The 13,030-nt window shown below is 51.0% G+C and overlaps 1 protein-coding gene across 3 annotated transcripts in view; it reads right to left on the minus strand.

The window, feature by feature from the left end:
- SUSD6 (sushi domain containing 6) overlaps positions 1 to 11,797 on the minus strand; it is a 91,023-nt gene extending 79,226 nt beyond the window's left edge. For 2 of the 3 annotated variants that reach the window (XM_040975384.1, XM_040975381.1), the window contains exon 1: positions 11,572 to 11,797. The gene's annotated coding sequence lies outside the window, so the exon portion shown is untranslated. Of the gene's footprint in view, positions 1 to 10,807 lie in introns of all 3 variants that reach the window. The other variant, XM_040975382.1, reaches the window with a different exon arrangement.
- Between the last annotated feature and the right edge of the window lie 1,233 nt (positions 11,798 to 13,030).

Consider the following 13,030-nt stretch of genomic DNA (forward strand, 5'->3'; position numbering starts at 1 on the left):
TATGGGAAACCTGGAAGAGGCTCCTGGCTTCAGACAAACTCAGCTCCAGCCATTGTGGTGACATGGGGAGTGAACCAGCAGATGGAAGGTATTTCCTCTGTCTTTCCTCTCTGTAAATCTACTTTTCTAATAAAAATAGATAATCGTGTTTTTTTAAAGTTATTTATTATCTTTCTTATTTGCTTTTCCTAGACTTTCATTTCCATTTTTAGAATTTCTTCATGCCACTGAATATACTACTCTTCCACACCTTGTCACCAAGGCATATGGCTTCAAAGTCACCCTGCACTCCCACCTGCTTCATTTTAATCACCCACACCTGGCCAATCACTTATCAATCAACCAACTAATCCATGAGTGGGTAGAAAAAAGGACACCAGACAATCACTGATCTCAGGAAACTTCTAACGTCAGCCTAGAACCTGCGCTTACACAGGAAGCCAAACCACAGGGCCACCAGGACGCATGACCTCTACCACCTGCAGCAGCCTACAAAATCTCAAATTCCACTATCAGAGGGAGAGTCACACAAATCCACATTCCTATCTAAAATCATGACCAGGGAGAAACAAACGGGAGAAGAAAAAGGATTCCGTAGGAAACCTAGGTCCCTGATACAGGCTTATGTTCAATTTCTCCCACTGTTTCACTGTTGAACCCAATCTGATTTTCATCTACAATGCAAAAATATTATTTCAGGGTCCAAAAGCAGCCTCAGATTAAAAACTGCTTGGTTAAGTCAAGTCAAAAAGCCAGGAGTCCTTATCTGAGACCAAACTCCTACAACCAGCTCACTTGGCAAGCAAAGGCACATTGCAACTGCTGCTTGGGAGAGGATCAGGCAAGGTCCTTTCTGGTCGTCCTCCCCTCCAATGACTGCTGGTGTGGGACACAGAAGTCATGGACAAAGTGAGAGCAGTGAGGCTGAAAAGTCCACTGTATGTAGCAGATTTGTTCAATACTGCTCTCAAATAAATCCTGGGTGAGCATCCCCTGCACTGCTAACTCCACGTGGGCAAGGCCTGTCTCCACTTGTTCTTTGTTCACAACTTTATGCTAAGCACCAACATCCACCAGATTCTTGGCAAACAATGACTAGATCTATTTCCTTTTGGTTTCTGCAGCAACCATCTACCCACCTTGCACCAGCTGCCATCACAGCCCAACCAGATCAACTCACAAATTACAATGACTTGAGGGTGCAGGTAAAGGGAAGAACAAGATGGGCCCATGAACTCTTATGAAACCCAGGGCCTGTTTTTCTTGCTGTGCTGCAGCACAAGCAAAAACCCCCATAGGACTGAAACAGGAGGTAAATGGCCTTTCCATGTCAGAGTTTCTACCTGGAGGTGAATGGGAAAGTAAGGATTGATAAAGGCGTGGGGCCAGCCAACACACCATTCGTTCATTCTCTAGAAATGTCTGGAGTGTGCCAAGTGAAACAGCAACACCCACTGAACACAAAACTCCCCTCCCCGGCTGTGTGTGAGTGAGGAATGCCAGCCTATCTGACCAGTTTCCTTCCAAGCTGGTTAGAGACAGAGCTGACAGAAGTGTGTTCGCACTGCATCCTGATGGGTGGCTGATGCCATACAAAGTCTGCTCCGGAAGTCAGAATCACACTGTGTGGGGTTTTGATCTGCTAATGGGACGGAGTGGAATAGAGGTGGGGAAGTGAGATCAGCTAGCTCTTCCAGACTCACGTGTTCCCAGTTTCAGGCAATCCTGCACACCTACAATGCTAACAGCACCTGCCGCTTGTCTGACCTGGGCAAGAAGCCCAAAGTGAAAAAATGACAGAGAACACATCTCACCAACCTAGGGTCAGCTGGTGTTTCCGAAGTGCGAAGCAGCACAGCACAGACCGAATCATTCAGCAGGCACACACTCAAGACAACTAACCGCACCCTTTTGGAAACCTGCTCTGTCTCAAAAGCACGGGACTTCAAGACGTGTTCCCCATGCTTATGTCACCAACCACACTCAGAGAAAGGACAATCAAACAATACAAACCTCTTTCCGGGGAACTTCCAGGTGACAAGGGAGAGAAATAAAGAGGTGAACCCAGTGGGATGGAAGAAGCCTTCAAACAGAATCCAGAACTCCAGCTTCTCTTTTCAGAACTCAAGGCGGGTCAGGCTAGCATTCACTTCCCATTTTTCCCTTCTACGAAGACGGCACCCAAAGTTCCAGCCATCCAACTCTAGCATTTCTTAAGCCTACAGTTTCTCTTTCACAGACTGGGTTTATTGCAAGAGGAGTTCTGGTAGCATCTACACACCTCAAGTGAGGAATTCAAATCTTGACATGCTAGTTTATCTCACTTCACACAGCCTTTTGAAACTCCCAGGACTTGGGACAGAGACATTCCACATCAGAGTGCCTGGGTTTGAGTTCCAGCTCAGGTCCAAATTCCTGCACACTAGGGCAGGTAGCACGTGATGGCTCAGGCATCTGGGTCCCAGCCACCTAACTGGGTGACCTGAGTTCTCAGTTCCCAGGTCTGGCCTGGTCCCAGCTGATGCGGGCATTTGGGACGTAAACCAGAAGGATAAGAGATTTCTGTCTGCCTACCTCTCCATATATACATATATACACATATATATGCATTTATTTATTCTTCAGGCATAAAGTGACAGAGAAATACAAAAAACAGAATGGGCTTCTATCCCCAAATGTCCACAAGAGCTGGGGAGGGGTCAGACTGAAGCCAGAAGCCAAGAATTCCACCCTTTAATCCCATATGGCTGGCAGGGACCCGAGCACTTGCACTGCCTTCTGCTGCTTTCCCAGCACCTTAGCAGGAAACTGTATCAGAAGCAGAGTAATCGGAACTGCCACAAGCAGTAACTTAGTCCAGTGTTCCGTAACACCAGTCCCTCTCCCTGCTTTTCAAACAAACATACAAAATTTAAAAAAAAAAAAAAATCTAAGTTACACTGCATGTGCATGTGCACACAGGAGGGAACTTTCTGGAAAGATGGATCCTGGAATATGACTCCAAACTTAAGAACCCAGAGATCACTCAAGGTCCTAGCTTTAGTCTGTTTTCTAGGACAAAGGCTTTGTGCACAAATCCCATGATTCTCTGAGACGAAAATATCTTGACTCTCAAATTTTAAAAACTGGGGATCCTGTACCTGCACACCTTTCGGAGTTTTAAGAAGGAATGCAACAGCAGATACTGATCACGAATGCTGGTGTTCCAAGTAGGGCAAGGGCAAAAGGAGACATGCTGCTGGCTTATTCCAGTAACGTGGCTGGCATGATATAAAACCACGAGGGCTAGATCCTGGAGAGGAAATGACACTCCCAGCTGCACCATCTGCTCCTCTGCGGGTCTGGCCCAATCTGTATTTTTAACCTCGGTTTCTCCAAGGCCCACCTCTAAGAGCCCTGTGAGAGCTGTTTTAAAGAGCCTTCTTTCTCATTTTCACCACCCTCACAGCCCCACTCCCTGCTTCCCACCTGGCTAGCTGGCTCTTTGTGCAGTTACCATCCCATTTCCCAGCCAAGCAGAAACTGCACAGCTTGAATGCTCCACAAGGACAGGAAAAACTTTGGAAAACAGATACAGAAGATTCAGTGGCGGTTCACAGTGAACTTCTCTATATAAAACACAGTGACCTGGGCCCAGAGCAAGGGTTCAATTGACTAATCTTCTCTTGCAAGTGCCAGGATCCCATAGGAGTGGTGGTTTATGTCCTGGCTGCTCTACTTCTCATCCAGCTCCCTGCTTATGGCCTGGCAGAGCAGTGGAGGGTGGCCCAAGTGCTTGGGACCCTGCACCCACATGGGAAACCTGGAAGAAGCTCCTGGTTCCTGGGTTTGAATTGGCTCAGCTCCAGCTGCTGTGGCCACCTGGGGAGTGAACCAGCAGATGGAAGATCTTCCTCTCTGTCTCTCCTTCTTTGTATATATCTGCCTTTCCTAAATTAAAAAAAAAAAAAAAAAAAAAACTTGGTAGAGTTAAAAGTAGAAATACCAGGGCTGGCATTCTGGCACAGCAGGTAAAGCCACAGTGTGTGACGCTGGCATTCCATATGAGCACTGATTTATGTCTTGGCTGCTCCAATCCAGCTTCCTACTAATAGCCTGGGAAAGCAGTGGAAGATGGCCCAGGTGCTTGGGCCCCTGTCACTCATGTGGGAGACCCAGATGAAGCTCTGGCCTGGCCCAGCCCTGGCAGTTATGGCCATCTGGGGAGTGAATGAGCAAATGGAAGATCTCTCTTTTTCTGTCTTTTCCTGTCAGTCCCATCAGTCTTTCAAATAAATTAATAAACCTTTAAAGAATATAGAAATATTAAAATATCATCCTAAAAAACCCAAAGTTATCTGTCTACAGAAAAACATAAACATGGATGTCCTTGGCAAAATTACTCATTACTAAAAGAATGAAAATCCAAAGACCCATCAGCTGGTGAACAGATGAGCAAACAAGCACGGCACACCTACACAATGGACCGCTGTTCAGCCATAAAAAGGAGCGAAGTGCTCACACCTGTCACAATAGGAACAGACCTTAAAAGCATGATGCTAAGTGAAAGACACCAGTCATCAGAGACCATGTACCACGTGATTCCATTGATACGAAACGCCCAGCCTGGAGGGACAGCTGGGGGAGGGGGGCACCACAGAGGAACAAGGACTACTGGCACGCTTCCTTTTGCAGCAATAAAATGCTCTAAAACTAGATTGTGTCTTCCGTCTTTTCTCCAGAATTTCTGTCTCTGTAACCCCTTCAGATAAATTTTTTTTTAAATTTCTTTTAAATTCTCTTCCGTGAATGGTTTAGGCTACCACATTTAAAATGCAACATAAGCAAAACCACATTTTTCTTTTTTTCAGATTCCATGCACTTCACTTATGCAGACTGAGAACAAATCGAAGATGGAAGAATTGGACAAACAGGCTGCTATCCCAACCCTGAAGGCACCGTACTGGCTTGGCCAGTCTACGTGAAGAGCAAGCCCATGCATCCCGCGGTGAGGGAAGTCACTGCTGGCGGCAGATGGCGTGTGGAAAGGTCATCATTTCCTCTCCACGAGGAAAAAGAGGTGGGGGAAGCGGCCCTGCTTTCTCTCTCCTCTACCTTTTGGTTTCCAGCTTCCAACGGCAGCAGAAAAGAATCCTGGTGATTTTTCACCATAAAAACTGTCTTCTGGATAAGAAAGAACCATCAGTCGCCACCTCTGTCGGCAAATGCCCTGGGAACCTGTTACTGGCACCAGGAACCCCAAGCTCACTTCTTGCAAGTCAAGCCTTGGGACTCTGTAAAATAAGAAATCCAACACTGGGCCAGAGAGTGTATCTCAGGGCCCCTCCCGCCAGTGCTACAGGGTGAGCTCAGGAATCTGCTAACTCTGATGACAGGAGCAGAGGACTCCAGCTGCGGCTGCCCAAGAAGCCACGGCAACAATGCAGTGTGCCAGCAAGCCCGCCCAGCGAGCAGCCTTCAGATGCTCCACGGGTGGCTATTCTCCTTTGTGGCCATCTGAGCTCTCAGGACACAGGGCACAGCGGGGCACAGGGCACAGCAGGGCACAGGACACAGGGCACAGCAGGGTCTCTGAAGCCTGTTCCGGTTCTCACCGCAGCTGTAGCACTTCCTGCTGTCACTATACCCAGTACCTTCAGAGAGACTCAACCCCCAAAGAGTGGCACAGGTGGCCTTTCACGGCTTAGCTAGACCGACTCAGTGCCACTGCTAGGTCTCCACAGTGGAGACTTCGCAGTCAAGGTAAGACAGGGGCACCCTGCCGGCTTCTAGGCCACAGAACCAGAAAGCACAGGAAAATGACAGACCCTTGTGAGCAGTGACCCATACTGTTTCAGACAAGAGCACTTCTTTTTGAACTTTCTCTTAGTCTCTATTTCTTTTTTAAGATTTTATTTATCTGGAAGGCAGAGAGGCAGAGCCATCTTTCACCTGTCAGCGTGCTCCCCCAAATCCCCACAGGAGCAGAGCCTAGCCCAAGCCTAAGCCAGGAGCCCGGAACTCTCACATGCCTATGGAGATCCAGCCACTGGTACCCCAACTTACCGCTTCCCAGGAGCTTGGAATTGGACCTGAGTATCCCAAGCTGTGTCTTAACCACTAAGCCAAACGCTGACCCCTAAATAAAAGATTTTTATAGGGGTCTGGTGCAATGGCCTAGTGGCTAAAATCCTCGCCTTGAATGCACCAAGATTCCAAATGGGCACCGGTTCTAATCCTGGCAGCTCCACTTCCCATCTCTGCTCATGGCCTGGGAAGGCAGTCGAAGATGGCCCAAAGCCTTGGGACCCTGCACCCACGTGGGAGACCTGGAGGAAGTTCCTGGCTCCTGGCTCCAGATCGGCACAGCACTGGCCGTTGTGGTTACTTGGGGAGTGAATCATCGGACGGAAGATCTTCCTCTCTCTCTCTCTCTCTCTCTCTCCTCTCTGTATATCTGACTTTCCAATAAGATAAATAATTCACTGGTGAGTGACACACCAGGGTGGTCCCCCAAGGTACATCTGGGTCCTCAAATCCAGAGCTTACCACAGCTCCAAAGACCCCTCACAAAGCCTAGAGCCTCAGCCTCAAACTGTATACCTTTCTCTCATCAACAGGGATGTAAAAACCAGCATTGTGGCATAGTTGGTAAAGCTAGTATCATAGGAGATGGGCACTGGTTCAACTCCTGGCTGCTCCACTTCCAATCCAGCTTCCTACTAACGGCATGGGAAAGCAGCAGAGGGTGGTCTAAGTGCTCAGGCTTCTGCATCGAGTGGGAGACCTGGCAAAGCTCATAGCCTTGCCCTGGCTCCGCCCTGCTCATGCAGCCATTTGGGGAGTGAACTAGCAAATGGAAGATCTCCTTTTCTCTCTCTGAAGCTCTGTCATTCAAATAAATAAATAACTCTTTTAAAAACAAACAAAACCACAAAGGTATAGCCCTGCCACATTATAAGTAGTGTTTCTCACTGTTCCAATTTCCAAATTTCCTGAAAGATACAGCATAACTTAAAAACACTGCCTTTAAAAAAATAATTCTGGGGGCCCAGAGCAGTAGCCTGGCGACTAAAGTCCTCACCTTGCATGCCATATGGGTACCAGTTCATATCCTGACGACCTTGATTCCCACCCCCGCTCCCTACTTGTGGCCTGGGAAAGCAGTCAAGGAGGCCCAAGGGGACTCTGCACACGTGTGGGAGACCCAGAAGAGACTCCAGTTTCATGGCTTCAGATCAGATCAGCTCCAGCCATTGCAGCCACTTGAGGAGTGAATCAGAGGATGGAAGATATCTCTCTCTCTCTCTCTCTCTCTGTCTCCTTCTCAATATACATCTGATTTACCAATAAAAGTAAAATATTAAAAAAATAATAATTCTGGGGTTGGCATGTTGACTCAGCAAGCTAATCTAATCCTCTATCCGCAGCACTAGCATCCCATATGTGTGCTGGTTCTAGTCCCAACTGCTCCACTTCCAATCCAGCACCCTGCTTATGGGAAAGCAGGGGAGGATGGCCCAAAACCTTGGGACCACACACCCATCCGGGGGACCCAGAAGCTCCTGGCTCCTGGCTTTGGATTGGTTCCGTTTTGGCAGTTGTAGCAGCTTGGGGAGCAAACCAGCAGATGGAAGATCTTTCTGTTTATCCTCTCTGTAAATGCCTTTCAAATAAAAATAAATAAATCTTTTTAGAAAATTCCACTAAATGAACTTTTATTATGTAGGATATGTGAGTTCTGTAGTTTGAATGTAGCCTCAAAAATTCACGTGTTGAAACTGAATGCCCAAACTCATATGCTAGTATCTGAAGGTGAGACCTTTGGGGAAGAATTAAGAATGGATAAGGACAGCAGGGCGGGGCCTCAGGAAGCCTTCGAGGCTTTAGAAAAAGTGGAGGAGAGACACCTGCCATCTCCATAAGGTGGCCCTCTATTGGGCTGTCATGCAGCAAGCAGGCCCTCACCAGATGTCCCATTGGATGTAAGCAGCACGGTCCCGTGTTTTCCATCTTCCCAGCCTCCAGAACCCTAAACCAAACAATGTTTCTGACATTACCGTCTCAGGTATCCTGTAAAAGCAAAAGAAAGCCAACTGTGCCAACAGGTGACCTTAGCTCAATGCGATCTTGAGTCTCTATCACACACAAGCAGGCAAGCTGATGCTGACCCTTACCCTCCACGTCCTGAGCCTCAACACTCGAGCCTGCAGCACAGCCATGCTTGCTTCCCAAGCAAAAAAAAAAAAAACAGGATTGATGTTTGCTCTCTCAGTTCTCCTTATCTTCCTCTTCCTGTCTGAGGGGATGCCCCCTAAACAAGATGTTCCTAATGTCCAGGCAAACGGAATTCCACTTGTCAGCTACAACTAGGAGAGTCCATGTCAGCTCAGGAACTAGGTTGCTTCCTGGAGGACAGAACACACCCAACCCTGCAAACCTTACAAGTACACACTGTGGTGGCCCTGGGCCTGCCTCTCGAGAACTGTCCCCTGGTAAATGGGGAACAGGACAGACAAGCACCCGTGCTCTCTAACTGTGCCTCTTCTCTCTTCACTCTTCACCTATCCTGGAACTGAACCGAGAAAGACTATGTACCTCACTCATAGGGGCCAGCACAGGGACACAGCAAGTTAAGCCTCCACCTGTAATGCCAGCATCGCATATGGATGTCAGCTGGGGATCCATCCAGTTGTTCCACTTCTGATTCAGCTCTGGGAAAGCAGTGGAAGATGGCTCAAGTGCCTGGGCCTCTGAACCCATATGGAAGACCTAGAAGAAGCTTCTGGTTTCAGACCACCCCAGCTCTGGCAGTTGTGACCATATGAGGAGTGAACCAATGGATGGAAAACCTCTCTGTCTCTCCCTGTCTCTCTTTCTCTCTGCAACTCTGCCTTCCAAAAAAATAAATCAATCTCTTGAAACTTGTCTAAATATACAACATTACTTTAAGGCCACAGATCACTGTCAATAGTGACCAGGTTGCCAGAACATAACTAGAGATATGGAATGACATAAACAAAATCCAGTTTTCATCTGGGAGATGGACAAGTGTGGAAAGACGTCAACAATGCTTGGTGGCAATAAACCTGAAGAAGTTCTTACTTTTAAAAAGCCAGGTGAATCATTACCTTGGCAGCATTCACAGGGGCAGGGCGAGAGTGGGGGAGGGAGCAACAGGACGTGTTGCCCTAACAACAGCAAAGGAGGAAATCCCCTACCACAAGATGCACCAAGAAATGAGGGCACAAGTTCAATCACCAGACCCCCAGGACAAGCCAGGAAACCAGACCAAGTTCTGAGACCTCTCCCTCCACACCTGTCCTAGCTCATTCTTCCATCCTTCTCTATCAACCCAAAGCAGGGGCTCTAAGAAGGCCAGTGTAAGCAGCTAAGTCAAACTCTATCCTCTGACCACTAATTAGCTCCCAGAATCGAAATACAGAGGAGCAGGCACTTGACTTAGGGGGCCAGACACCTGCTTCCCCTTTTGGGGTATCTGTGTTTGAGTCCTGGCTCAGCTTCCTATCCCAGGATTCCTGCTAATGCGGGCCCGGGGAGGCAGCAGGTGGTGACAAGTCAGGTGCACGGGCTCCACTGCCATCCTCCTGGAACTCAGCTTTGATTCCTACCTTCACACTGGAATTAAACCGATGGATAGGAACGCTCCTGTCTCAGACACAAATCCAAATTAAGTGTTTATTAGCATGCCCTGAGCACCAGAAGCCTGTCTCCAGGTGGGCATTCATTTCCTGTGTACTCCACCATCTCCTCTGCACGGGCTTCAGATCCACACCATCTTCTAACCCACCAGGCGCCAAATTCCTCAAACAATAAAGACTGTGAGCCCATAAGGGCACGGTTAGGCTCCATGTTCCTCCTCCATGCTGCAGCCCCAGCACTTCGCACAGTGTCTGGCATACATCTTGCAACGCATAAGTGCTTGTTGCTGCATGAAAACAAGAAGGAATAAACCAACGCTGTACAGACAGGAAGTATGTACCCTGGAAAGTTAGGCTCGCTCCTGACCTGAGGACACAGCCCCAAGCGGGGGATCCTTGAAGAAGGTTCTAAAGGGCTCCAGTTTCGGTTTTACCAAAAGGCAAACAAACTGGAAACGGGTACAACAACCTCCTGGTTCAGACTGTGGGCTCCCCGGCAAGCCATGCAGTGACCCTGGGCAAGCTTTCTCACGTATCTGGCTGGTCTGAAGGGGAAGAGTGGGGACTGTAACAATATCTCATTCAGATGTCTGTTTATGAAATGAAACCAAGACAGTCAGGCCCTTAGCACAATGGTTCCTGCTCAGTAAATGCTCAAGGATTTTGTCTCAATACCACCATTCTCCTTTATGAAATACCGCCTCCACTGAGGTGTAGCCCTCAGCAACTCTGGGAAAACATGTCTGCTTGAATATGCATGTAACTAAAAACGCAAAGCCTAGAAACCCAGGAACTTAGTGCCAGGCACAAGTCCCTACTTGCCTCCACTAGATGGTGACAATTTGGGTGTGGAATTTCCAAAACAGAGAGAGAGAGAGAGAGAATCACTCATCCATAGATTTCTTTTTTTAAGCTAAAGAAATCCAAACAGCAAGAAATGGATCAATCTCCAAGAAGAATACGAAGACACTTCCCATCTCCGCCGAGCTCATTTAAACCCAAGGCTGATCCCACTGCACTTCTGAACAGGGGCACGGGGACACACGGGGACACACGGGCCCCGGTGAGCAACAAAAGCCAGCCCGCTGCCGGCCACCCGGAGAAAACTCCCTGCGCACAACAATATTGCAAGCCTCCCTGCGCCCGCTCAGAAACTTCCCCCTTACCCGCGGGAGCCTGGCCCCTAACGCCGCTTTCCTTCCAGATCCTGCTGCCCCTTCTCCTCCCCGCCTCCTTCTCGGCCCAGGTAACTTTTTCCACTTCCGCAGCTGCACAGCCACAAGCCATGCGGGCCGAGCAGACCCACAAAGAGTATGTGGGCATGCAAGGAAAGAACAGGAAGTGGTTTCCGCAAGTTTCGGCCCGGATAATAAAAGTTTTTCAAGACGGAGGCGCACACCAGGCGCAGGGGCTCCGGGCAGCTTCAATGCGCACGGACGCACACGCCGGCCTCTGACTTCCTCAGGAAATGCACCTTAGCCGAGCCGGCCCTGCCCCAGCGCTGCACCCGCCGCTCAGCTCGGCTGGCTCGGCTTTGAGAACAGCAATCAAGGGCCTCCTGCCCGCCGCCTCTGCATCCAACTCGCCGAGGGTCCCGACTCCCGTTCGGCACGCGAGCAGCGACGCGCCCCGCAGCACCAGACACCAAGTTGCCGGCGGCAAGCCCGGGATCAGGTGTCCTCCCCGGTCCCCCACACAGCTCACCCGCCGCCTCGCCAGCCCTACCCGGCCGGGACACGCCAGCGCGGGGCTCCCGGCGGCGGGGTGACAAGCGGGCCGGCGCGCAAAGCAACCGGCCCAGACTGCGACGAGCCGTCCCACCCGGACCGTGCGCTCCCAAGCTCCTAGCCCTGACAACCGGCCGGGCGCACCGAGTGACACAATGCCGGCCTCGCCAACCACCCAAGCCCGGGCCGCGGTGACAACTCACCGGCAGAACGGGGCGCGGAGACCTGAGGGAAGAAGGGGAAGGAGGCGCTCGCAGCTGCCGCGCTGCAGGATCCTCTCCGCCGCCCGCGCGCACCCGCAGCCCTCCGGGATCGAGGCGAGGCCCCCCGCGCGCCCTTGTCCGGCCGGCGGTGAGGGAGGAGGAGGAGGAGGAGGCGGCGGGCGGGAGACGGCCAGGCGGTCGCCGGCTTCGGAGAATGGAACGCGGCGGCGGCGGAGCCAGCGTCACTGGCCCAGCTGTACCGGGCGGCTGGGCGGGAGGAGTCCCCGCGCCGGGGCGGGGCGGGGCGGGGCCAGGGGCCACGCAACAAGCGCCGGCGTCGCCCCACTGGGAGCCCCGCACGCACGCGCGCCGCAGGCCGCGCTGGACGCCCCACGGGAGACCAGACAGAGCTGGGAGGTGGCGGGGCGGCCTTAAAGGGACAGTCGCGCTGGCCGCGCTAGAGTGGACGGGGCGGTGTGCGCTCTCCAGTGCGTTCCACTGTTACTAGTATTTGGAGGTTATTTGGGTTATTGCATGATGATTATTTGCAAAGAACTGGACTGCTGTCAGGTTTACAAGGCTCTTTCACGCGTGTTGCCTTGTTAGCGCCTGAATGGCCCGTCTGACCTATCTTGGAAGCAGGTTATTATCTCGCTATTAAGCAGTGATGTGTAGCCTACCAACCTTAAAATCACCCTGAGGGTGGGTGGCCGAGTGAGTGAGTGGAAAGGTTCCAGGGCCCCCACCTGCAGCCACTCGGAGTCGGGTACAGCAAGGGTTGGGCTGGCGCGGGTGTTTTAATGAGCATTCCCCAGTGATGGCTCAACACTCGGGAAGTACCCACAAGTCTCAAGGTTCAAATGCTCAAGTTCAGAGCGAGGACTGGCAGAGGCAGACACGGAGTCCTGCCGCGCTCCCAGCATTGCCTCGGGCTGATCGTTCCAAGTGAGCAGTCAGTGCACCCGGCCACCCAAGCCTATCTGTGGCTTATGGCTTCTGTGTTTACAGAGCTCAAGGCCCCTCCACGGCGGGACTGTGGCTTTTTATCTTTGTGCCCCAGGGCCTTGAGTCAAGTGCTTGTCTCAGAGGTGCTTGGTTAATGGAAAGCCAATGATAGAGACCCTGGACGCACAGTCCTGCCTGCTCCACCTTGTTCTAGGCAGGTGGGATAAGGACACCCCGCCCCACTTCCACCTCGAATCCTGCTTCTAATAGGTTTTCAGCAAAAGTACGCCCAAGAACAGGACAAGTCTGAAACATCTCAAAGGAGGCCAGCCCAGCTGCCCTCCCCATCTGCGCACACCCTTGTGGGGTGCAGGACGGGGAGGGGAGGGTCACCGCCATCTGCAGCTGGCGTCTTACGCTGTCTTCCTTGTTCCACCAGGTTTCTCTCTTGCCCCCTCGTGTTCAGGCTCACTGGGCATGGTACTGCCCCCTCTCTTCTTGCTCGTTGTCTCCC

This window comes from Ochotona curzoniae, unplaced genomic scaffold (genome assembly GCF_017591425.1).
Source record: "Ochotona curzoniae isolate NIBS_2020 unplaced genomic scaffold, NIBS_Ocur_1.0 contig_2688, whole genome shotgun sequence".
NCBI lineage: Eukaryota > Metazoa > Chordata > Mammalia > Lagomorpha > Ochotonidae > Ochotona > Ochotona curzoniae.